The sequence below is a fragment of the Oncorhynchus mykiss genome, chromosome 23 (genome assembly GCF_057628025.1).
Source record: "Oncorhynchus mykiss isolate SJ-2025 chromosome 23, ASM5762802v1, whole genome shotgun sequence".
Taxonomy (NCBI): Eukaryota; Metazoa; Chordata; class Actinopteri; order Salmoniformes; family Salmonidae; genus Oncorhynchus; species Oncorhynchus mykiss.
This window is the reverse complement of record NC_143044.1, coordinates 46,522,209-46,546,902: the sequence shown is the minus strand read 5'-3', so window position 1 is coordinate 46,546,902 and position 24,694 is coordinate 46,522,209. Positions and strand designations below refer to the sequence as shown.

General features: G+C 44.2%; 1 long non-coding RNA gene across 1 annotated transcript; it reads left to right on the top strand.

The window, feature by feature from the left end:
* Positions 1-8,564: 8,564 nt before the first annotated feature.
* On the top strand, positions 8,565-13,534 carry LOC149972619 (uncharacterized). The gene is made up of 2 exons (XR_016491207.1): positions 8,565-8,604; positions 10,808-13,534. It is a non-coding gene; the product is annotated as an uncharacterized LOC149972619 (long non-coding RNA).
* The last annotated feature ends 11,160 nt before the right edge of the window (positions 13,535-24,694 follow it).

Here is a 24,694-nt window from a genome sequence, read left to right as displayed (position 1 = left end):
GAGTTAGTCTCTCATGTGGCACAGGGAGGTTCAGGAAGATCAGCTCATCCACTGCCCGCCCTGTGGTCAGAATGTAGATCCAACGTTTACTGTATAGAGAGGACTCATTATCACTCCTGATATATGTGTTACGCAACCCACCCAGAGAATTCTAGGACATCAAAGAGGACACGTAAACCAATCATTAACACAGAGGTAAAGACAGACATACACATACACACACTCACACTCTCCCACTCACACACTCATCCTCTAACACCCCCAGGTGGTGAGGGTAGGTGGCAACACATCTGCCACGCTGATCCTCAACACTGGAGCCCCCCAGGGGTGCGTGCTCAGTCCCCTCCTGTACTCCCTGTTCACCCACGACTGCATGGCCAGGCACGACTCCAACACCATCATTAAGTTTGCAGACGACACAACAGTAGTAGGCCTGATCACCGACAACGACGAGACAGCCTATAGGGAGGAGGTCAGAGACCTGGCTAGGTGGTGTCAGAATAACAACCGATCCCTCAACGTAACCAAGACTAAGGAGATTACTGTGGACTACAGCAAAAGGAGCACTGAGCATGCCCCCATTCTCATCGATGGGGCTCTAGTGGAGCAGGTTGAGAGCTTCAAATTACTTGGTGTCCACATCAATATAATATGCATATATTAGCAACTGGGAATGAGGAGCAGGCCATTTACTCTGGGCACCTTTGGAAACCTTTCATCCAAGCTACTGAATACTGCCCCTGCAGCCATAAGAAGTTTAAGAGGAAGCCAGTGTCGAGAGGCTGGCAATGGAATAATTTGATCACATTTTTTGGTTCTAGTCAAGATTCTAGCAGCCGTGTTTAGCACTAACTGAGGTTTATTTAATGCTGTATCCGGGTAGCCAGAAAGTAGAGCATTGCAGTAGTTTAACCTAGAACTGACAAAAGCATGGATACATTGTTCTGCATAATTTTTGGACGGAAAGTTTCAGATTTTTGCAATGTTTCTTAGATGGAAAAAAGCTGTCCTTGTAACAGTCTTGATATGTTCGTCAAAAGAGAGATCAGGGTCCAGAGTAACGCCGAGGTCTTTCACAGTTTTATTTGAGGTGACTGTACAACCATGAAGATAAATAATCATAAAGATTATAGATATTAACCTTTTGTGACTAGGGGGCAGTAATTTTTGGGGGGGAAAAATAACGTTCCTGTAGTAAACGAGATATTTTGTCAGGACAAGATGCTAGAATATGCATATAATTGACAGCTTAGGATAGAAAACACTCTAAAGTTTCCAAAACTGTAAAAATATTGTCTGTGAGTATAACAGAACTGATGTTGCAGGCGAAAGCCTGAGAAAAATCCAATCCGGAAGTGCCTCACGTTTTGAAAGCGCTGCGTTCCAATGCGTCCCTATTGAACAGTGAATGGGCTATCAACCAGATTACTCTTTCTCCATATTCCCGAAGGTGTCTACAGCATTGTGACGTAGTTTTACGCATTTATGTTGAAGAATACCCGTAAGCGGCAACATTGCGCAAGTGGTCACCTGATGGCTCCCAGAGTGACTCTCGCGTAAAATACAGAGGTAGCCATTATTCCAATCGGTCCTACTGAAAAACTAATTGTCCCGACGGATATATTATCGAATAGATATTTGAAAAACACCTTGAGGATTGATTATAAACAACGTTTGCCATGTTTTTGTTGATATTACGGAGCTAAGTTGGAATATTTTTCTGCGTTTTCGTCACTGCAATTTCCGGTCGATTTCTCAGCCAAACGTGAAGAACAAACGGAGCTATTTCGCCTACAAAAAAAATATTTTGGGAAAAAAGGAACATTTATTACTTACCTTCGATGATCTTCATCTGATGGCACTCCCAGGTCTCCATGTTAGACAACAAATGTTTGTTTTGTTCGATAAAGTCCATAATTTATGTCCAAATACCACCTTTTTGTTCGCACGTTTAGTCCAGTAATCAAAATGCACAAGGCATGAGCACAAAGTCTAGACGAAAAATCTAAAAAGTTCGATCACATTTTGTAGAAACATGTCAAACGATGTATACAATCAATCTTTAGGATGTTTTTGTCATAAATCTTTAATAATATTCCAACCGGACAATTCCTTTGTCTTTAGAAATGAAAAGGAACGGCTTTCAGCCAGAACCCTGATTCAAACAGCTCTTATTCACTCCCCATTCACATTAGAAGCCTGAAACAAAGTTCTAAAGACTGTTGACATCTAGTGGAAGCCTTAGAAAGTGCAATCTTACCCCATAGACACAGTATATTGGATAGGCAATCACTTGAAAAACTACAAACCTCAGATTTCCCACTTCCAGGTTCTCACCTGCCATATGAGTTTTGTTATACTCACAGACATCACTCAAACAGTTGTAGAAACTTCAGAGTGTTTTCTATCCTAATCTACTAATAATATGCATATCCTAGCCTCTGGGCCTGAGTAGCAGGCAGTTTACTCTGGGCACGCTTTTCATCCAAAATTCCGAATGCTGCCCCCTACCCTAGTGAAGTTAATTGCTTACACAGCTCACCTATCCAGTCTAAGGTCTAGCCAGCTGCCTCATCTCAGAAGATTTGGGCAATTCCACATTAACGGAATTACACTTTAAAATGTATGGGGAAAAACCCCCATTGATTTCTACTTTTAACAAACCATACAACTCTATGCACAACACCTACTTGTAACAACACCTACTTGTTTACACTAAACATTTCACAAAAACACATTTTAACTGTGCAAATGCAATATTTGATAACATAATTACTGTAAAATCCTCAGTTTTCTATGCAACATTTTCCAAAAACGGAAATATCTTCTACAAATTAAGATTCAAAGAAGTCTGCAGAAAGAATTGGGTGTCAGCTACGAAATGACAAACTTGACTTTATTCTATATAACGACAGTAGGTGAAGTGGATTTAGATAACAACATTACAGTCGCTAATCTGTACTACACATGAAGGCAAAATTCTTGATATGAATGTCATTCTCTTCATGTTTATCCTGAATAGGTACACAAAGGTAGACATATGCAATATCCTTCTTGGCATATATGGGTATTATTATACACACTGGCTATTATTCTAATGAGCCCAGCTCCCAAATAAGGTCCGTACAAAATCTGAACCTATGATTTATTTCAGATTTTGGTCCGGTCACCAATCATGGATGTCTACGTTTGGGCCAAATAAAGCCCGGACCAGACCAAAAATCAACCTCTGTGGATGTTGAAATCAAAGCCAGTCCGGACCAGACCAAAAATCTATGTCTGTGGATGTTGAAATCAAAGCTTATCCGGACCTGCACCAAAAACAACGTCCAGTGTCGGTCAGTGCTCAGTGGGTGCAAATGCTGGTTACATTAAATGGAAAGAGAGGGGGCTCATGGGTAGGTGTCATTAAGACCTGCGAGAGGTGACATCAACTGGAAAGGGAGAGAAGAGGGAGGGAGGGAGAGAAAGAGAGGGAGGGAGGGAGAGAGAGCAAGAAAGGAGAGAGAGCGAGAGAGAGGGAGATAGAGAGAGCAAGGAGAGAGAGAGAGAGAGAATTGTTATCCAGACTCTTGCTTTGACCTACCAGATGACACATTTATGTATTACTAATACGTTTCAATACTTTTCCTGGTAGATGTTTCCATTTACATCTGTCTGACCAGAAATCAAAGCCTTTACTTATGCCTAGGGCTGTTAAGGTGACCATATTACCGCCATACCAGTGGTCACGAGTCATGATTGCAGTCATATTCCACTAGACAAGGTAATTAGGCTTCTCTAAGCTCTGATGCTGCTGATGGTCATTAGTAGCCTACCAAACTTGCTAACCACCTGGTACTTAGCACTTTATTGTCCCTCTAATCACTCTGACATCATTGCAAATGTAATCGAATCAAACATTTCATGAGAGCCCATGAGCGAATGTTGCAAAACATTTCTATAGGCTATGCAATTGAGTGATAAAACAGAGTGATTCAAAAGAGGAGGATCCCATCAGCTTTTATAGGCTAGGCCTACTATATTTACTTATCAACTTTCCTAATATTAATCACGTTGCTTCTCTTTACAAAAGGAGTATAGCTTACCTGGCTAGCATGAACATGAACCATGGGAAAAACGTCCTCCATTTGCTATTTAAGTGCATAGATGACATGTATTTTTTTCCCTCTGTCCCTGTTTCGAGAGAGACCGGTGCATTACAATGGTCCATTCTAAATCAAAACTAATTTCACACATATATTATTAAGAATACACTACCGCTCAAAAGTTTGGGGTCACTTAGAATTTTCCTTGTTTTTGAAAGAAAAGCAAGTTTTATGTACATTAAAATAACATCAAATTGATCAGAAATGAAGTGTTGACATTGTTAATGTTGTAAATGACTAATGTAGCTGGAAATGGCAGATTGTTTCATGGAATATCTACATAGGCCTACAGAGGCCCATTATCAGCAACCATCACTCCTGTTTTCCAATGGCATGTTGTGTTAGGTAATCCAAGTTTATAACTTTAAAAGGCTAATTGATCATTAGATTACCCTTTTGAATTATGTTTGCACAGCTGAAAACTGTTGTGCAGATTAAAGAAGCAATAAACATGGCCTTCTTGAGACTAGTTGTGTATCTGGAGCATCAGCATTTGTGGGTTCGATTACAGGCTCAAAATGGCCAGAAATAAAGAATTATCTTCTGAAACTCGTCAGTCTAATCTTGTTCTGAGAAATGATGCTATTCCATGTGAGAATTTGCCAAGCAACTGAACATCTGATACAACTCTGTGTACTACTCCCGTCACAAAAGAGCACTAAAGGGCTCTAACCAGAATAGAAAGATGAGTGGGAGGCCCAAGTGCACAGCTGAGCAAGAGGACAGGTACATTAGAGTGTCTAGTTTGAGAAACAGATGCCCCACAAGTCCTCAACTGGCAGCTTCATTAAATAGTACCCACAAAACACCAGTCTCAACGTCAACAGTGAAGAGGTTGCTGACCTTCTAGGCAGAGTTGCAAAGAAAAAGCCAAATCTCAGACTGGCCAATTAAAAGAAAAGATTAAGATGGGCAAAAATCTGGAAATCTGCATAGAAGGACAGCATCCCGGAGTCGCCTCTTCAATGTTGACAGGTTTTTTTTGCAACTTTTTCAAATTTAGTCAAACACCTCATGTAACCTAGCCCGTAGGCCTATATGTTTTGATAAGGAGGAGGACAGGAGGAGGGAGAGAAGGGTGTAAGGACAAGGGAGAGGGTGTAAGGAGGAGGAGAGGAGGGTGTAAGGAGGAGGGAGAAGAGGAGGAGAGGGTGGATCGAGGAGGGAGAGGAGGGTGTAAGGAGGAGGAGAGGAGCAGGGAGTAAGGAGGAGGGTGGAGAGGGTGTAAGGAGAGGAGGGTTAAGGAGGAGGAGAGGAGAAGGGAGAGGAGGGTTAAGGAGAGGAGGAGGAAGGGGAGGGTGTAAGGAGGGGGGTGTAAAGAGGAGGAGTGGAGGAGGGAGAGGAGGGTGTAAGGAGGAGGGAGAGGAGGGTGTAAGGAGGATGAGAAGATGAGGAAGAGGAGGGTTAAGGAAGAGGAAAGTAAAGAGGGAGAGGAGGGTTAAGGAGGAGGAGAGGAGGAGGGAGAGGTTATAAGGAGGATGAGAGGAGGAGGGGGAGATTATAAGGAGGAGAGGAGGTGTAGGTAGACAATAGAGGAGAAGTTGTCAACGAGATGGGAAGAGTGACACATAGCCTTGCCCCACCTTACAACATCCCCCCTCCCACCTCCCAGCCGACTGTTGGTAACCATAGCAGCCAGTTAGCAATCTGGCCAGCCCAACCCTACCTTGCGGAGCTTTCTCCAGATGATCTCCACATTAACTGAGGACTCAGATAATTCTTAAGCCTCCTCTATTTCAGATCCAATAACGGATAAGAGCGTATTTCAGCATGATCAACTGGCAATCAGTCCCCTCACACCTCTAGTTTACTGCTTCTCAGGATTACTGCAGTGGAGGGGGGGGGGGGGGGGGGGGGGGTTCTAAAGACCTCACAAGGGTGGAGAGTGTGTGTGGGGGTGGGGGGGGGGATAAAGGAGAAATAGTACCAATCAACATACGACTCGTTATATCTATTATAACATGTAATAAGCAACAATTGTCACGCCCTGATCTGTTTCACCTGTCCTTGTGCTTGTCTCCACCCCCCTCCAGGTGTCACCCATCTTCCCCATTATCCTTTGCCCATCCTCTGGTTTACCAACCTCTGCATGACCTGACCCTGAGTCTGCCTGCCGTCCTGTGCCTTTGCCACTACTATGGATTGTCGACCCCTGCCTGCCTTGACCTCTCATTTGCCAGCCCCTGATGCTGTAATAAACATTGTTACTTGAACACAGTCTGCATTTGGGTCTTACCTGAAACGTGATGAAAATTATACAAAACCAGCAAGCTGTTATAGCACACAGCCATAATCAATGACTGTCTAGGATCATTCTGTCTGGCAGAGACAGGAGCTCTTTATCTGGACTGACCGAAGACAACATGGGAGGATAGAGAGACCGACAAAACATTCATCCTCTATTTTATATTGGAATAATGTCATTTTAAAACTTCCAAGTTAACACACGGTAAACACATAGGCACACATAGAACCCCTGCAAAAAGGAAGGCCTCTCTGACAGGGTCTCAAAAAATAAATCAGTCTCGGCCAACTGCGCATATTAGGGCGTTTTTAAACCTCCCCCCAATACACACACAGAAAACACGGTGGCGGTGGCAGATAACACTAGCCTCCTCTCTCGGTAAACAACTTTTTGGATTAGGGGCGTGTGGCAGGATAATGAGGAAGGCTATCTGGCTCGCCACGGCTGCATTGTCGCCTCACTCTCAGGGGCAGGACCAAATCTTTACTCTGCTATTTATCCGCCACCCTGATAGCTTACTTATCTGCCTCAAATGCCAGGGCTGGAGGAATCTCATCTAGCAGCGCCCTTCGCCCGGCCCCCGACAGTAAGTTAATAGATATATCAGAGCTAGGGTCTGCCGGCCGAGCTGAACAGATGAAAAGGTTGCAGGGCGTCATTGATTGATTAGCATAGGGGGAATGGCCGGGCTCCTTTTGACAACCCAACATTAGGGCTCAGCACAGTGCTTAAATTGCTTACTCCTCTGGCAAAGGAAGGCTGAGCTTTCAAATTACAGGCCTGTCACCTGAACCAAATACTGGCAATTTGGGGAATGTTAATGTATATAAACAATTAAGGAGGAGAGGAGGAGAGAGTGAGGCTGGAGAAGAGGAAGAGAGGGAGTGAAAAGGAGAGAAAGATATATAGATGAGAAAGAGAAACAGTGTACACATCTCTTGACTGCTAGTCAGTATGATAATGAAAACACAATCCAAAATGGCTTCTCCTGCATCTGTCTGTTAGTCTGTCTGTCCCTTGCCTCAGTCACAACAGTGGACAGATACAGTGCCTTCAGAAAGTACTCACACCACTTTACGTGTTACACATTTTGTTGTGTTACAGAATGAATCAGATTTATTTTGTCACTGGCCTACACACAATACCCCATAATGTAAAAGTGGAATTATGTTTTTTGAGATTGTTACAAATTATTAAAAAATGGTGTTAATTAGTATACAACCCCTTTGTTATGGCAAGTAAGTTCAAGAGTAAACAAATGATTAACAAGTCATAATAAGTTGCATAGATTCACTCTGTGTGCAATAATAGTGTTTAACAGGACTTTCTAATGATTACCTCATCTATGAATGCCACATACAATTATCTATAAGGTCCCTCAATTTAGCAGTGAATTCAAATACAGATTCAACCACAAAGACCAGTGAGGATTTCGAATGCCAAGCAAAGAAGGTAATCTATTGATAGATGGGTAAAAAAAGAAATAGACATTGAATATCCCTTTCAGCATGGTAAAGTTCATGTCGTATTACTACTATGTTGTGTTTTCATATGTTGCTGCCATGCTATGTTGTTGTCTTCAGTCTCTTTGTATGTAATGTTGTGGTGTCTCTCTTGTCATGATGTGTGTTTTTTCCTATAGTTTATTTTATTAATTAATTTTAATCCCAGATCCGTCCCCGCAGGAGCGGGTTTGCCTTTTGGTAGGCCGTCATTGTCAATAATAATTTGTTCTTTACGGCTGGGGGGCAGTATTGAGTAGCTTGGATGAATAAGGTGCCCAGAGTAAATGGCCTGCACCTCAGTCTTAGTTGCTAATATATGCATATTATTATTAGTATTGGATAGAGAACACTCTGAAGTTTCTAAAACTGTTTGAATGATGTCTGTGGGTATACCAGAACTCATATGGCGCGCAAAAACCTGAGAAGAAATCCAAACAGGAAGTAAGAAATCTGAGGTTGGTAGATTTTCAACACAGTTCCTATTGAAATCCCATTGAGATACAGTATGAATGAAGCTGCCCTTCCTAGGGCTTCCACTAGATGTCAACCATCTATAGAAATTTGAATGAGGCTTCTACTTTGTTGTGGGACTGAATAAGAGCAGAATGAGCCATGTGTCTGGCAGTCAGCCATTTCCTGGTCATACGCATTCCACATGATATCCACTTTATTGTGGACCTGGGCATTCTGATGAAGATCATCAAAGGTGAGGGAATATTTATCATGTAATTTCTGGTTTCCTCTTAAAGCTAGGGGGCAGAATTTTCACTCTTGGATAAATAGCGTGCCCAATTTCAACTTCTCGCTACTCATGCCAAGAATATAAGATATGCATTTCATTCATAGATTTGGATAGAAAACACTCTGAAGTTTCTAAAACTGTTTGAATCATGTCTGTGAGTATAACAGAACTTATGTAGCAGGCAAAACCCCGAAGACTAACTGTTCAGAATTTTTTCTTTTTTTTCCCATGTCTCCTCCCCATATTGTCTTTGACATTGGAAATCTAATAGGAACCTACTTTCAGTTCCTACAGCTTCCACACAATGTCGCCAGTGTTTGGAATATGGCTGAGGTTATTTCTTTGTCTTATCAGGAAGTAGGCCAACTCGGAACAGGGGACACATTTGTGAGTTGCACAAGACTTGAAGAGCAGAGCTTTTTTCTTTTCGTTCATGTATTGAATACAGATTGCCCCGTCTACAATTTGATCGATTATTAACGTTTAAAAATACCTAACGTTGTATTACAAAAGTAGTTTGAAATATTTTAGCAAAGTTTATAGGCAACTTTGAAATATTTTGTAGTGACGTTGCGTTTTTCTAAGCTGTTTTTTTCTGGATTAAACGTGCTTTATAAATGGAAATTTTCGATATATACGGACGGATTTAATCGTACAAAAGGACCAATTGTGATGTTTATGGGACATATTGGAGTGCCAAAAAAAGAAGCTCGTCAAAGGAAATGCATATTTTATATTTTATTTCAGCATTTTGTGTAGCGCCTGCTACGCTAGCCCCTTTGTTTACTGCTGGTGAGGATGGCTGCAGGCTATCAGATAATAGCTTCATATGCTTTCGCCAAAAATCATTTTTTTAATCTGACATATTGGCTGGATTCACAACGAATGTAGCTTTAATTGAGCATCTTACATGTGTGATTTAATGAAAGTTCGAATTTTATAGTATTTTATTTGAATCTGGCGCTCTTTTCCCCAGGAAATTGGCCATTCGAGACGCTAGCGTCTCCCCTATCCTCAAGAGGTTTTAAGTAGCATTTTTTTTTGTTATGGGATATTGTTTTGAGTTTTTGCTGAGTTACTGCTGTTTTGAGTTATTGTCCAAAAATGATGTTGAAAAATAAATCCATGCTTTTGCCTCTTCAAGGTTAGTCTACTGCAATGCTCTACTTTCCGGCTATCCGTGTAAAGATCAAAATACTTTTCAGTTAGTGCTAAACACGGCTTCTAGAATCTTGACTGGAACCAAAACATTTTATCATATTACCCCAGTGCTACACTCTCTACAAGGTTCTACTGCTAACCTACAAAGCATTACATGGGCTTGCTCCTACCTATCTTTCTGATTTGGTCCTGTCATACATATCAACATGTACGCTACAGTCAAAAGATGCAGGCCTCCTTACTGTCCCTAGAATTTCGAAGCAAACAGCTGGAGGCAGGGCTTTCTCCCATAGAGCTCCATTTTTATGGCATGGTCTGCCTATCCACGTGAGAGAGACTCGGTCTCGACCTTTAAATCTTTATTGAAGACTCATCTCTTCAGTAGGTCCTATGATTGAGTGTAGTCTGACCCAGGAGTGTGAAGATGAATGGGAAGGCTCTGGAGCTTTCTCTGCCTGGCCGGTTCCCCTCTCTCCACTGGGATTCTCTGCCTCAAACCTTATTACAGGGGCTGAGTCACTGGCTTACTGGTGCTCTTCCATGCCATCCCTAGGAAGGGTGTGTCACCTGAGTGGGTTGATTCAATGATGTGGTCATCCTGTCTGGGTTGCCCCCCCCCCCCCCCCCCCCCCCTTGGGTTCGTGCCGTGAGGGAGATCTTTGTGGCCTACACTCGGCCTTGTCTCAGGATAGTAAGAGTCGGTGGATGAAGATATCATTCTAGTGGTGTGGTGGCTGTGCATTGGCATAGTGGTTGGGGTTATATCCTGCCTGTTTGACCCTGTATGGGGGTATCGTCGGATGGGGCCACAGTGTCTCCCGACCCCTCCTATCTCAGCCTACAGAATTTATAGTTTATGTGTCGGGGGGCTAGGGTCAGTCTGTTATATCTGGAGTATTTCTCCTGTCTTATTCGGTGTCCTGTGTGAATTTAAGTATGCTCTCTCTAATTATCTCTCTTTTTCACTCTCTCCCTTTTACTCTCTCTCTTTCTATCTTTCTCTCAGAGGACCTGAGCCCTAGGACCATGCCTCAGGACTACCTGGCCTATTGACTCCATGCTGTCCCCAGTCCACTCGGTTGTGCTCCTGCTCCAGTTTTAACTGTTCTGCCTGCGGCTATGGAACCCTGACCTGTTCATTGGACGTACTACCTTGTCCAAGACCTGCTGTTTTCAACTCTCTTGAGACAGGAAGAGCAGTAGAGATACTCAATGATTGGCTATGAAACCCACCTGACATTTACTCCTGAGGTGCTGACCTGTTGCACCCTCGACAACCACTGTGATTATTATTATTTGACCCTGCTGGTCATTTATGAACATTTGAACATCTTGGCCATGTTCTGTTATAATCTCCATCCAGCTCAGCCAGAAGAGGACAGACCACTCCTCATAGCCTGGTTCTCTTCTAGGTTTCTTCCTAGGTTCCGGCCTTTCTAGGGAGTTTTTCCTAGTCACCGTGCTTCTACACCTGCATTGCTTGCTATTTGGGGTTTTAGGCAGAGTTTCTGTACAGCACTTTGTGACATCCATCAGCTGATGTTAGAAGGGCTTGATAAATACATTTGATTGATTGACCTTTACTTGTTACTTCTGCAAACTTGAATTATCCTCCTTCATGATGGAGAGAAAGTAGAATATATCTTGGATATGTGGGTTTTTGGTAAAACCATTTCAAGGCACAAGGCACAATGTTTCTCCAAAAGGAAATTGAAGCATTGGCAGCGGTCTTTACTTCAACATTACTGTATTTTGATTTATTTCTGATACCTTTAAGAATTTTTCTGGTTCATTAGATCTTAAAAAAAAAATGTTTCCATTTGTTTGTCCAGAAGTCAAAGCTTTTGCTTATTTCAAATGTTGAAAAATGTATATATATGTCTTCATTTAAAAAAAACAGACTCTTATCTTTCCGTAGACACACAATTTGACATTCTCCTATGGTGCTCATGGAACTTTTTACATGGAATTGACGTGACAAAATGTAATGTAGAGTAGTACAAATTTTAGAATGAGCTAAATTGAATCCAGTATTTAAATACACAGTTCAAAACCCCATGGCAAAATAGATAGAATTGCAGGAAATTTGCTTCCATACCAGAGTCCGGAATATAAATACACGTCATGTCCTGAGCATGTTGCTATGGTGTCCACTGTAACCAGTAACAACTAGACACACAGAATCTGACAGCTTACCGGTACCTGTTTTGCACACTTGTCTTCCTCTCCTACTGGGATGCTGCCGCTATATCAGTAAGGTTAAAGGTTGTTATTGTTACAAAAACTTTGTTTTTGCATTTATGTTGTATCTCTGTTGTTTCAGTCTACTTTGGCAGGTTGTCAGAGAAAATGTATGAAGGACTATACACGGAGTTGACAAATAATTAGGAACACCTTCCAAATATTGAGTCACACCCCCTTTTGCCCTCAGAACAGCCTCAATTCGTCGGGGCATGGACTCTACAAGGTGTCGAAAGTGTTCCACAGGGATGCTGGCCAATGCTTCCCACAGTTGTGTCAAGTTGGATGGATATAATTTGGGTGGTGGACCATTCTTGATAAATGGGGGAAAGTGTTGAGCACGAAACCGAGCAGCATTGCAGTTCTGGCACCTACTACCATACCCCGTTCAAAGGCACTTAAATATTTTGTCTTGCCCATTCACCCTCTGAATGACACACATACACAATCCATGTCTCAATTGTCTCAAGGCTTAAAAATCCTTCTTTAACGTGTCTCCCCCCCTTCATCTACACTGACTGATGTAGATTTAACAAGTGACATCATAAGGGATCATAGCTCTCACCTGGATTCACCTGTGTCTTACTGCACTGTTGGAGCTAGAAGCACAAGCATTTCACTACACCCGCAATAATATATGCTAAACACGTGTATATGACCAATAGAAATTTGATTTGAAAGAGCAGGTGTTCTTAATGTTTTGATCACTCAGTGTATTTCTTAGTGTGTACTGTGCTATCTGAGAGTGTGGTTATATCCATGCATATTCTACCATATGCAGGAATGTGTCAGACTGTCTCTCTGTGTTGTCTGATTGTGCCATTTTCAACAGGTTGCCCTGGATTTACGTCTTCAGGTCTTTAAACCAGCTTATGCAGGGTTTTTTTAAGTAGGAATGCCATTGGCCTGGACTTAAACTTGTGAATGATGCGTTAGCACCACATGGACACCTATTTTTTCCTCTCTGACTGTAGGCTGCAGCCTGGCCACTAATCTGAGCAAGTTAAACCCAGTGACCCATCATCTCAACAGTACTGTGGGAGGAAATTGAAAACCATGAAAATATTCAAATTCACTGGACATTTTTCAGAGGAGCAATATCCTACGGATTGTGTCAGTCAAAACAGATGTGCGTATGTTTAAGGTTCTGTATTTATTTTCTTAGTCAACCTTGTGTTCTGTTTCATTGCGTTCTTGTACGTAGCAATGTCTTTCATTGTTTTCAGCTGTGTTAGTTACTCACCTGGTCTCATCAGCTCCTTATTTAGTTCATTTCTTTCTGTTTGAGCCTATGTGAGGTATTGTTCGTTTTGACTCAACTAAGCCTTTTCCTTCCTCGTTTGTGAGAACCAGTTATAGTCTTCAGTCCTAGTTTTGATTCACCTGCCTGTTTTCCCACCTGTGTATGACCATTGTCTGTCAGTGACCACGATTCCTGCCTTCTGTGAAGGTGTCAAAAATAAACACCTGCTGCGCTCTGCGTGTGAATCTACACCTTTTTCTCTCTGAGTATTCATTACAGTATGTGGATATGTATGCCTGGTGCAATAATGTGTCTTCACTGTGCTTGTGTCTCTCAATATTCTTAGTGAGGGCTAAAACGTGGGGTAGACTATAGAGTATGCTAGCTACACCCATAACTGTCTCTCCTCTGTACAGTCAGAGAGGCCAACAAGCGCACACACACAAACACAGGTCCTCCCTCTGTTTGTGTGTGTGTATGTGTGCCATGGCTATGGTTGCCTGCAGGCCCCCTCTCTGCGTGGCCGCTTTATTCTAAATGAAGATGAACCCTGTGATGTCCCCGGGCTCGCTCCAGGCTCACACCAAGCTTTATCTAACCTGAAATTATTTTAACACTCGGTTTGGAGCACTTCCCAGAAGCAATGACAAGCTGCTGCCTTGCCTCATCTGTTTTACTGCCAGGGAGGGATTGAGTGAGAGAGGGAGGAAAAATGAAATAGCGAAAAGGAAGAGACAAGAAGTTAAAGCTGAGCTACTTGGGTCTGCTTTGACACAAGGACTTATCAGGGGGGTTTCCCCTTCACTCTCTTCAGGCCAGAGTGAAAGAGAGAGAGAAACCAGGGACTTTCTGTCCTAACCTCCTCCTTTTCTCCTCTCTCTCTCCCACGTCCTCTCTCTACATTAGCTACTTTGTGGAGAGACGGGAATCAACAGCAATCACAACCATTATCCCCCCAGGGTGATGGTAGGTCCAGATGCATTACACACTTTTTGACTGGTCACACATTTACCTTCACCACATCTCACAGAATGAAGTGGCATTACAGGGAAACCTCTTGTGATCTGAACAGCATGGACAGAGCAAGTAGCGTTCTCCCTCTCTCAGCCTTTAAGTGAATTCTCCTCCCAAACGTCCCTAATCAAAGTGAAAGCCCTTTACAAAGCTAACACTGGACACCACAAATGCAGGCCCCCCAGGGAGAAATGGACCATTTAGCCTCATGGTTCTCTCTCCCTCTCTCTCTAAAGGTCAAGTATCCCAGGGGATTATTCTGCTAGAGCTGCTTCAAAATAACATATCCTACTTGAGGAGAGGAAAGAGGAAGAGGGAAGGAGAGGAAGAAGGAGAGAGAAAGAGGGAGAGAGGAAGAAGGAGAGAGAAAGAGGGAGAGAGGGAGAAGGAGAGGAATAGAGAGAGAGGGAGAAGGAGAGGAAGATGTAGAGAGGGAGAGGAGAGGAAGAGCAAGAGAAAGATGGAGAGAAAGGGGGAGAGAGAATGAGAGGAAGAGAGAGAGAGAAGGAGAGGATAGAGACAAAAAGAGGAAGAGGGAGTGAGAAAAAGAGAGGAAGAAAGAGAGATGGAGAGGAAGAGCGAGAGAGAGAAGGAAAAGAAGCGGGAGAGAGAGAGAGCGAGAGAGGGAGATGGAGAGGAAGAGAGAGAGAGAGAGGGAGAGAGAAGGAGAGGAAGAGTGAGTGAGAGAAAGAGGGAGAGAGAGAAGGAGAGAAAGAGGGAGAGGGAGACGGAGAGGGAGAGAGAGATGGAGAGGAAGAGGAAAAGAGAGAGAAGGAGAGTTCTTAGGAAACAGCAGGGTCAGTGTGTGTGTCTCTCAGACTCTCCCTATGCACTAGGCTAAGTATCAACTACACACATTAAAATTAGTTTTTATCTTCTATCCATGATTCATGCCCTCTTGACCTCTTCACTCTGACCCCTCCATGCATATCTTCCAGATTATCAACTGACAAAAGAGGCAGATAACTGTTCACCTGCCACCGACTCTAACACACAACACACAGACAGCATCTCTAGTAGGCACAATGACTTGAAACTATCGCTCTAACACAACAGTGCACAAATCTGTGTGTGTGTGTGTGTGTGTGTGTGTGTGTGTGTGTGTGTGTGTGACGGGCCACATTATCCCATCCAGACACTTCTTCATCTCCCAGAAAGGTGCCAGAGAGTTAAAGTGCCATAGCAAATATCAGGCCTGATACTCTGCAGACAGACAGAAACACACAGAGCTGGGGAGAGAGATGTTAGCCATGGTCCTAACACTAAGGAGGACAGCTCCTGTTCAGGGACAGCCCAGTCATCTTTCTCTCCTAGCCTGCTCAGGTTCAGGGACAGCCCAGTCATCTCTCTCTCCTAGCCAGCTCAGGTTCAGGGACAGCCAGTCATCTCTCCCTCTCCTAGCCAGCTCCTGTTCAGGGACAGCCCAGTCATGTCTCTCTCTCCTAGCCAGCTCTGGTTCATGGCCAGCCCAGTCACCTCTCTCTCTTAGCCAGCTCCGGTTCAGGGACAGCCCAGTCATCTCTCTCTCTCTTCTAGCCAGCTCCTGTTCAGGGACAGCCCAGTCATCTCTCTCTCTCCTAGCCAGCTCCTGCTCAGGGCCAGCCCTGTCATCTCTCTCTCTCCTAGCCAGCTGCTGTTCAGGGACAGCCAAGTCATCTTTCTCTCTCCTAGCAATCTCCTGTTCAGGGCCAGCCCAGTCATCTCTCTCTCTCCTAGCCAGCTCCGGTTCAGGGACAGCCCAGTCATCTCTCTCTCCTAGCCAGCTCATGTTCAGGGACAGCCCAGTCATCTCTCTCTCTCCTAGCCAGCTCCGGTTCAGGGCCAGCCCAGTCATCTCTCTCTCTCCTAGCCAGTTCCTGTCCAGGGACAGCCCAGTCATCTCTCTCTCTCCTAGCCAGCTCCTGTTCAGGGACGGCCAAGTCATCTTTCTCTCTCCTAGTAATCTCCTGTTCAGGGCCAGCCCAGTCATCTCTCTCTCTCCTAGCCAGATCCTGTTCAGGGACAGCACAGTCATCTCTCTCTCCTAGCCAGTTCCTGTTCAGGGACAGCCCAATCAACTCTCTCTCCTAGACAGTTCTGGTTCAGGTACAGCCCATTCATCTCTCTCTCTCCTAGCCAGTTCCTGTTCAGGGACAGCCCAGTCAACTCTCTCTCCTAGCCAGCTCCGGTTCAGGGCCAGCCCAGTCATCTCTCTCTACTAGCCAGCTGTGGTTCAGAGACAGCCCAGTCAACTCTCTCTCCTAGCCAGTTCCTGTCCAGGGACAGCCCAGTCATCTCTCTCTCTCCTAGCCAGCTCCTGTTCAGGGACGGCCAAGTCATCTTTCTCTCTCCTAGTAATCTCCTGTTCAGGGCCAGCCCAGTCATCTCTCTCTCTCCTAGCCAGATCCTGTTCAGGTACAGCCCAGTCATCTCTCTCTCTCCTAGCCAGTTCCTGTTCAGGGACAGCCCAGTCAACTCTCTCTCCTAGCCAGTTCCTGTTCAGGGACAGCACAGTCAACTCTCTCTCCTAGCCAGTTCCTGTTCAGGGACAGCCCAATCAACTCTCTCTCCTAGCCAGCTCCAGGCACCAGGCTCTGGGCTCGAGACATCTGACTTATATACTTTTAGTTGTGCTAACATGGGGAGGAACCAGGAATACCTATGTGAGAATGCTGTTCATCGACTACAGCTCAGCATTTAACACCACAGTACCCTTCAAACTCGTCATCAAGCTCGAGACCTAGGGTCTCGACCACGCCCTGTGCAACTGGGTACTAGACTTCCTGACGGGCCGCCCCCAGGTGGTGAGTGTAGGTAACAACATCTCCACCCCGCTGATCCTCAACACTGGGACCCCACAAGGGTGCGTTCTGAGCCCCCCCCCCCCCCCCCCCCCCCCCTCCCCCCTGTACTCCCTGTTCACCCACAACTGCGTGGCCATGCACGCCTCCAACTCAATCATCAAGTTTGCGGAAGACACTACAGTGGTAGGCTTGATTACCAACGATGACGAGACGGCCTACAGGGTGGAGGTGAGGGCCCTCGGAGTGTGGTGTCAGGAAAATAACCTCACACTCAACGCCAACAAAACAAAGGAGATGATTGTGGACTTCAGGAAACAGCAGAGGGAGCACCCCCCATCCACATCCACGGGACAGTAGTGGAGAGGGTAGTAAGTTTTAAGTTCCTCTGCGTACACATTACGGACAAACTGAATTGGTCCACCCACACAGACAGCGTTGTGAAGAAGGCGCAGCAGCGCCTCTTCAACCTCAGGAGGCTGAAGAAATTTGGCTTGTCACCAAAAGCACTCACAAGCTTCTACAGATGCACAATCGAGAGCATCCTGTCGGGCTGTATCACCGCCCTGGTACGGCAACTGCTCCGCCGCAACCGTAAGGCTCTCCAGAGGGTAGTGAGGTCTGCACAACGCATCACCGGGGGCAAACTACCTGCCCTCCAGGACACCTACACCACCCGATGTCACAGGAAGGCCATAAAGATCATCAAGGACAACAACCACCCGAGCCACTGCCTGTTCACCCCGCTATCATCCAGAAGGCGAGGTCAGTACAGCTGCATCAAAGCAGGGACCAAGAGACTGAAAAACAGCTTCTATCTCAAGGCCATCAGACTGTTAAACAGCCACCACTAACATTGAGTGGCTGCTGCCAACATACTGACTCAACTCCAGCTCACTTTAATAATGGAAATGTATGTAAAAAATGTATCACTAGCCACTTTAAACAATGCCACTTAATATAATGTTAACATACCCTACATTACTCATCTTCAATGTATATGTGTATACTATACTCTATCATCTACTGCATCTTGCCATCTTTATGTAATACATGTATCACTAGCCACTTTAAACTATGCCACTTTTATGTTTACATACCCTACATTACTCATCTCATATGTATATACTGTACTCGATACCATCTACTGCATCTCACCTATGCCGTTATGTGCCATCACTCATTCATATAACTTTATGTACATATTCTTTATCACTTTACACTTGTGTGTATAAGGTAGTAGTTGTGGAATTGTTAGGTTAGGTTACTCGTTGGTTATTACTGCATTGTCGGAACTAGATGCACAAGAATTTCACTACACTCGCATTAACATCTGCTAACCATGTGTATGTGACAAATAAAATTGGATTTGATTTGAGCTTGGATCCTGATTCCCATATTCTAGCCTGTCCACCTACCTCTCTAAAGACTCACCATAAGGCTTGTAATGAAACAAGTGATCAGGTGCTTCTACACCTACACCTGCATTGCTTGCTGTTTGGGGTTTTAGGCAGGGTTTCTGTACAGCACTTTGAGATATCAGCTGATGTACGAAGGGCTACATAAATACATTTGATTTGATTTGATTTGATCATCATGGCTGATGGAACACAGACACACACAGTCGCCTACCCAACAAACCACCCAACAAGCTGCTGCCCTATACTAGTGTTTAATAAACAATTTACCTGCAGCAACAAGTCTAATTGTGTTTTTATGACCAGTGGAGGACCAGCCGAGAAGTTTGCTACATCCAGGAGGGGACCCTGCTAGCTATATCCAGATGAGGACCCTGCTATAATATGTAAATTGCCATTTCTTTTCGAAAGAGTGGCCGTTCATTTTAAAAGTATTAGCATTTCCTGAATGTAGTTATCAACTGTATTACAGTGAATCCTCTCTGAGTTTCTCGCTCTTGAACTGTCCCCACCCATTTCCTTTGTCTACCAAGCCGTCATATTGGCTTAGCCCTTAGCCTTTCTATCAAATCAGTAACCAATGTATGATCATACACTGTTTACCAGGGGGCAGGGCTACCGACGTTAAGGCTAATCTGAAGATGGTGCTGGCTAAAGCTAAAACTGGCGAGTGTAGAGAGTATAGAGATATTGTTATCCACGTCAGCACCAACGATGCTACTTAGTTAGAATGAAACAGTCAGAGATCACCAAGCGCAACATAGCTTCTGCGTGTAAATCAGCTAGAAAGATGTGTCGGCATCGAGTTATTGTCTCTGGCCCCCTCCCAGTTAGGGGGAGTGATGAGCTCTACAGCAGAGTCTCACAACTCAATCGCTGGTTGAAAACTGTTTTCTGCCCCTCCCAAAAGATAGAATTTGTAGATAATTGGCCCTCTTTCTGGGACTCACCCACAAACAGGACCAATCCTGACCTGCTGAGGAGTGACGGACTCCATCCTAGCTGGAGGGGTGCTCTCATCTTATCTACCAACATAGACAGGGCTCTAACTCCTCTAGCTCCACAATGAAATAGGGTGCAGGCCAGGCAGCAGGCTGTTAGCCAGCCTGCCAGCATAGTGGAGTCTGCCACTAGCACAGTCAGTGTAGTCAGCTCAGCTATCACCATTGAGACCGTGTCTGTGCCTCGACCTAGGTTGGGCAAAACTAAACATGGCGGTGTTCGCCTTATCAATCTCAATAGGATAAAGTCCACCTCCATTCCTGTCATTATTGAAAGAGATCATGATACCTCACATCTCAAAATAGGGCTACTTAATGTTAGATCCCTTATTTCAAAGGCAATTATAGTCAATGAACTAATCACTGATCATAATCTTGATATGATTGGCCTGACTGAAACATGGCTTAAGCCTGATGAATTTACTGTGTTAAATGAGGCCTCACCTCCTGGCTACACTAGTGACCATATCTATGCAGCCTACTCAATCACTTTTTATAGCTACTGTTTACAGGCCTCCTGGGCCATATACAGCGTTCCTCACTGAGTTCCCTGAATTCCTATCGGACCTTGTAGTCATAGCGGATAATATTCTAATCTTTGGTGACTTTAATATTCACATGGAAAAGTCCACAGACCCACTCCAAAAGGCTTTCGGAGCCATCATCGACTCAGTGGGTTTTGTCCAACATGTCTCTGGACCCACTCACTTTCACAGTTCACAGTCATACGCTGGACCTAGTTTTGTCCCATGGAATAAATGTTGTGGATCTTAATGTTTTTCCTCATAATCCTGGACTATCGGACCACCATTTTATTACGTTTGCAATTGCGACAAATAATCTGCTCAGACCCCAACCAATTAACATCAAAAGTCGTGCTATGAATTCACAGACAACACAAAGATTCCTTGATGTCCTTCCAGATTCCCTCTGTCTACCCAAGGACGCCAGAGGACAAAAATCAGTTAACCACCTAACTGAGGAATTCAATTTAACCTTGCGCAATACCCTAGATGCAGTTGCACCCCTAAAAACTAAAAACATTTCTCATAAGAAACTAGCTCCCTGGTACACAGAAAATACCCGAGCTCTGAAGCAAGCTTCCAGAAAATTGGAACGGAAATGGCGCCACACCAAGCTGGAAGTTTCCGACTCGCTTGGAAAGACAGTACCGTGCAGTACCGAAGAGCCCTTACTGCTGCTCGATCATCCTATTTTTCTAACTTAATTGAGGAAAATAAGAACAATCCAAAATTCCTTTTTGATATTGTCGCAAAGCTAACTAAAAAGCAGCATTCCCCAAGAGAGGATGACTTTCACTTTAGCAGTGATAAATTCATGAACTTGTTTGAGGAAAAGATTATGATTATTAGAAAGCAAATTACGGACTCCTCTCCAGAAAATATAAAAAAACTATCGGCCTATATCGAATCTTCCATTCCTCTCAAAAATGTTAGAAAAGGCTGTTGCGCAGCAACTCACTGCCTTCCTGAAGACAAACAAAGTATACGAAATGCTTCAGTCTGGTTTTAGACCCCATCATAGCACTGAGACGGCACTTGTGAAGGTGGTAAATTACATTTTAATGGCATCGGACCGAGGCTCTGCATCTGTCCTCGTGCTCCTAGACCTTAGTGCTGATACCATCGATCACCACATTCTTTTGGAGAGATTGGAAACCCAAATTGGTCTACACGGACAAGTTCTGGCCTTGTTTAGATCTTATCTGTCGGAAAGATATCAGTTTGTCTCTGTGAATGGTTTGTCCTCTGACAAATCAACTGTAAATTTTGGTGTTTCTCAAGTTTCCGTTTTAGGACCACTATTGTTTTCACTATATATTTTACCTCTTGGGGATGTTATTCGAAAACATAATGTTAACTTTCACTGCTATGCGGATGACACACAGCTGTCCATTTCAATGAAACATGGTGAAGCCCCAAAATTGCCCTTGCTAGAAGCATGTGTTTCAGACATAAGGAAGTGGATGGCTGCAAACAGAGATGCTTGTTCTAGGTCCCAAGAAACAAAGATATCTTCTGTTGAATCTGACAATTAATCTTAATGGTTGTACAGTCGTCTCAAATAAAACTGTGAAGGACCTCGGCGTTAGTCCGGACCCTGATCTCTCTTTTGAAGAACATATCAAGACCATTTCAAGGACAGTTTTTTTCCATCTACGTAACATTGCAAAAATCAGAAATTTTCTGTCCAAAAATGATGCAGAAAAATTAATCCATGCTTTTGTCACTTCTAGGTTAGACTACTGCAATGCTCTACTTTCCGGCTACCCGGATAAAGCACTAAATAAACTTCAGTTAGTGCTAAATACGGCTGCTAGAATCCTGACTAGAACCAAAAAATATGATCATGTTACTCCAGTGCTAGCCTCTCTACACTGGCTTCCTGTCAAAGCAAGGGCTGATTTCAAGGTTTTACTGCTAACCTACCTAGCATTACATGGGCTTGCTCCTAACTATCTCTCTGATTTGGTCCTGCCGTACATACCTACACGTACGCTACGGTCACAAGACGCAGGCCTCCTAATTGTCCCTAGAATTTCTAAGCAAACAGCTGGAGGCAGGGCTTTCTCCTATAGAGTTCCATTTTTATGGAATGGTCTGCCTACCCATGTCAGAGACGCAAACTCGGTCTCAACTTTCAAGTCTTTACTGAAGACTCATCTCTTCAGTGGGTCATATGATTGAGTGTAGTCTGGCCCAGGAGTGGGAAGGTGAACGGAAAGGCTCTGGAGCAACGAACCGCCCTTGCTGTCTCTGCCTGGCCGGTTCCCCTCTTTCCACTGGGATTCTCTGCCTCTAACCCTATTACAGGGGCTGAGTCACTGGCTTACTGGGGCTCTCTCATGCCGTCCCTGGAAGGGGTGCGTCACCTGAGTGGGTTGATTCACTGATGTGGTCCTCCTGTCTGGGTTGGCGCCCCCCCCCTTGGGTTGTGCCATGGCGGAGATCTTTGTGGGCTATACTCAGCCTTGCATCAGGATGGTAAGTTGGTGGTTGAAGATATCCCTCTAGTGGTGTGAGGGCTGTGCTTTGGAAAAGTGGTGGGGTTATATCCTTCCCGTTTGGCCCTGTCTGGGGGTGTCCTCGGATGGGGCCACAGTGTCTCCTGACCCCTCCTGTCTCAGCCTCCAGTATTTATGCTGCAGTAGTTTATGTGTCGGGGGTCTGGGGTCAGTTTGTTATATCTGGAGTACTTCTCCTGTCCTATTCGGTGTCCTGTGTGAATCTAAGTGTGCGTTCTCTAATTCTCTCCTTCTCTCTTTCTCTCTCTCGGAGGACCTGAGCCCTAGGACCATGCCCAGGACTACCTGACATGATGACTCCTTGCTGTCCCCAGTCCACCTGGCTGTGCTGCTGCTCCAGTTTCAACTGACCTGAGCCCTAGGACCATGCCCCAGGACTACCTGACATGATGACTCCTTGCTGTCCCCAGTCCACCTGACCGTGCTGCTGCTCCAGTTTCAACTGTTCTGCCTTATTATTATTCGACCATGCTGGTCATTTATGAAGATTTGAACATCTTGGCCATGTTCTGTTATAATCTCCACCCGGCACAGCCAGAAGAGGACTGGCCACCCCACATAGCCTGGTTCCTCTCTAGGTTTCTTCCTAGGTTTTGGCCTTTCTAGGGAGTTTTTCCTAGCCACCGTGCTTCTACAACTGCATTGCTTGCTGTTTGGGGTTTTAGGCTGGGTTTCTGTACAGCACTTTGAGATGTCAACTGATGTACGAAGGGCTATATAAATACATTTGATTTGATTTAATTTTGACATATTGTGTGTGTGTGTGTATATAATTCTGTGATTGATTAAGTTAGTTAGTAAAAAAAATAATTAAGCTTATTTGTATATCACTGATTCATTCAGAATATGACTTATGAGGTAATAATACATTAACAAGTGACTGTAATCAATAAGATTTTTAATTTTTATTTATTATTTATTTCACCTTTATTTAACCAGGTAAGCTAGTTGAGAACAAGTTCTCATTTCCAATTGCGACCTGGCCAAGATAAAGCGAAGCAGTGCGATATAAACAACAAAACAGAGTTACACATGGAATAAACAAGAGTACAGTCAATAACACAATAGAAAACAAAGGAAAGTCTATATACAGTGTGTGCAAATGGCGTGAGAAGGTAGGCAATAAATAGGCCATAGTGGAAAAGTAATTACAATTCAGCAGATTAACACTGGAGTGATACAGTAGATGAGCAGATGATGATGTGCAAGTAGAGATACTCAAATCAAATCAAAGTTTATTTGTCACATGCGCCGAATACAACCTTACATATATGATGAACAGAGAGTAGCAGTAGCGTAAAAGAGGGGTTGGCGGATGGTGGGTGGCGGGACACAATGCAGATAGCCTGGTTAGCCAATGTGCCGGAGCACTGGTTGGTCGGCCCAATTAAGGTAGTATGTACATGAATGTATAGTTAACGTGAATATGCATATGTGATAAACAGAGAGTAGCAGCAGCGTAAAAAGAGGGATTGGGGGAGCTTGGGGGGGCACATGATGCAAATAGTCCGGGAGCCATTTGATTATCTGTTCATGAGTCTTATGGCTTGGAGGTAAAAACTGTTGAGAAGCCTTTTTGTCCTGGTGTGCAAAAGAGCAGAAAAGTTAGGTAGATTGGGTGGGTTATTTACAGACGGACTATGTACAGCTGCAGCGATCGGTTAGCTGCTCAGATAGCTCAAGTTTAAAGTTAGTGAAGGAAATATAAGACTCCAGCTTCAGCGATTTTTAAAATTCGTTCCAGTCACTGGCAGCAGAGAACTGGAAGGAAAGGTGATCAAAGAGGGGTTGGCTTTGGAGATGACCAGTGAGATATACCTGCTGGACCGCGTGCTATGGGTGGGTGTTGCTACGGTGACCAGTGAGCTGATATAAAGCGGAGCTTTACCTAGCATAGACTTATAGATGACCTGGAGCAAGTGGGTCTGGCGACGAATATGTTGCGAGGGCCAGCCGATTAGATCATACAGGTCTCAGTGGTGGGTGGTATAAGGGGATTCGGTGACAAAACAGATGGCACTGTGATATACTGCATCCAGTTTGCTGAGTAGAGTATTGGAAGCTATTTTGTAGATGGCATCACCGAAGTCGAGGATCGGTAGGATAGTCAGTTTTACGAGGGTAAGTTTGGCGGCGTGAGTGAAGGAGGC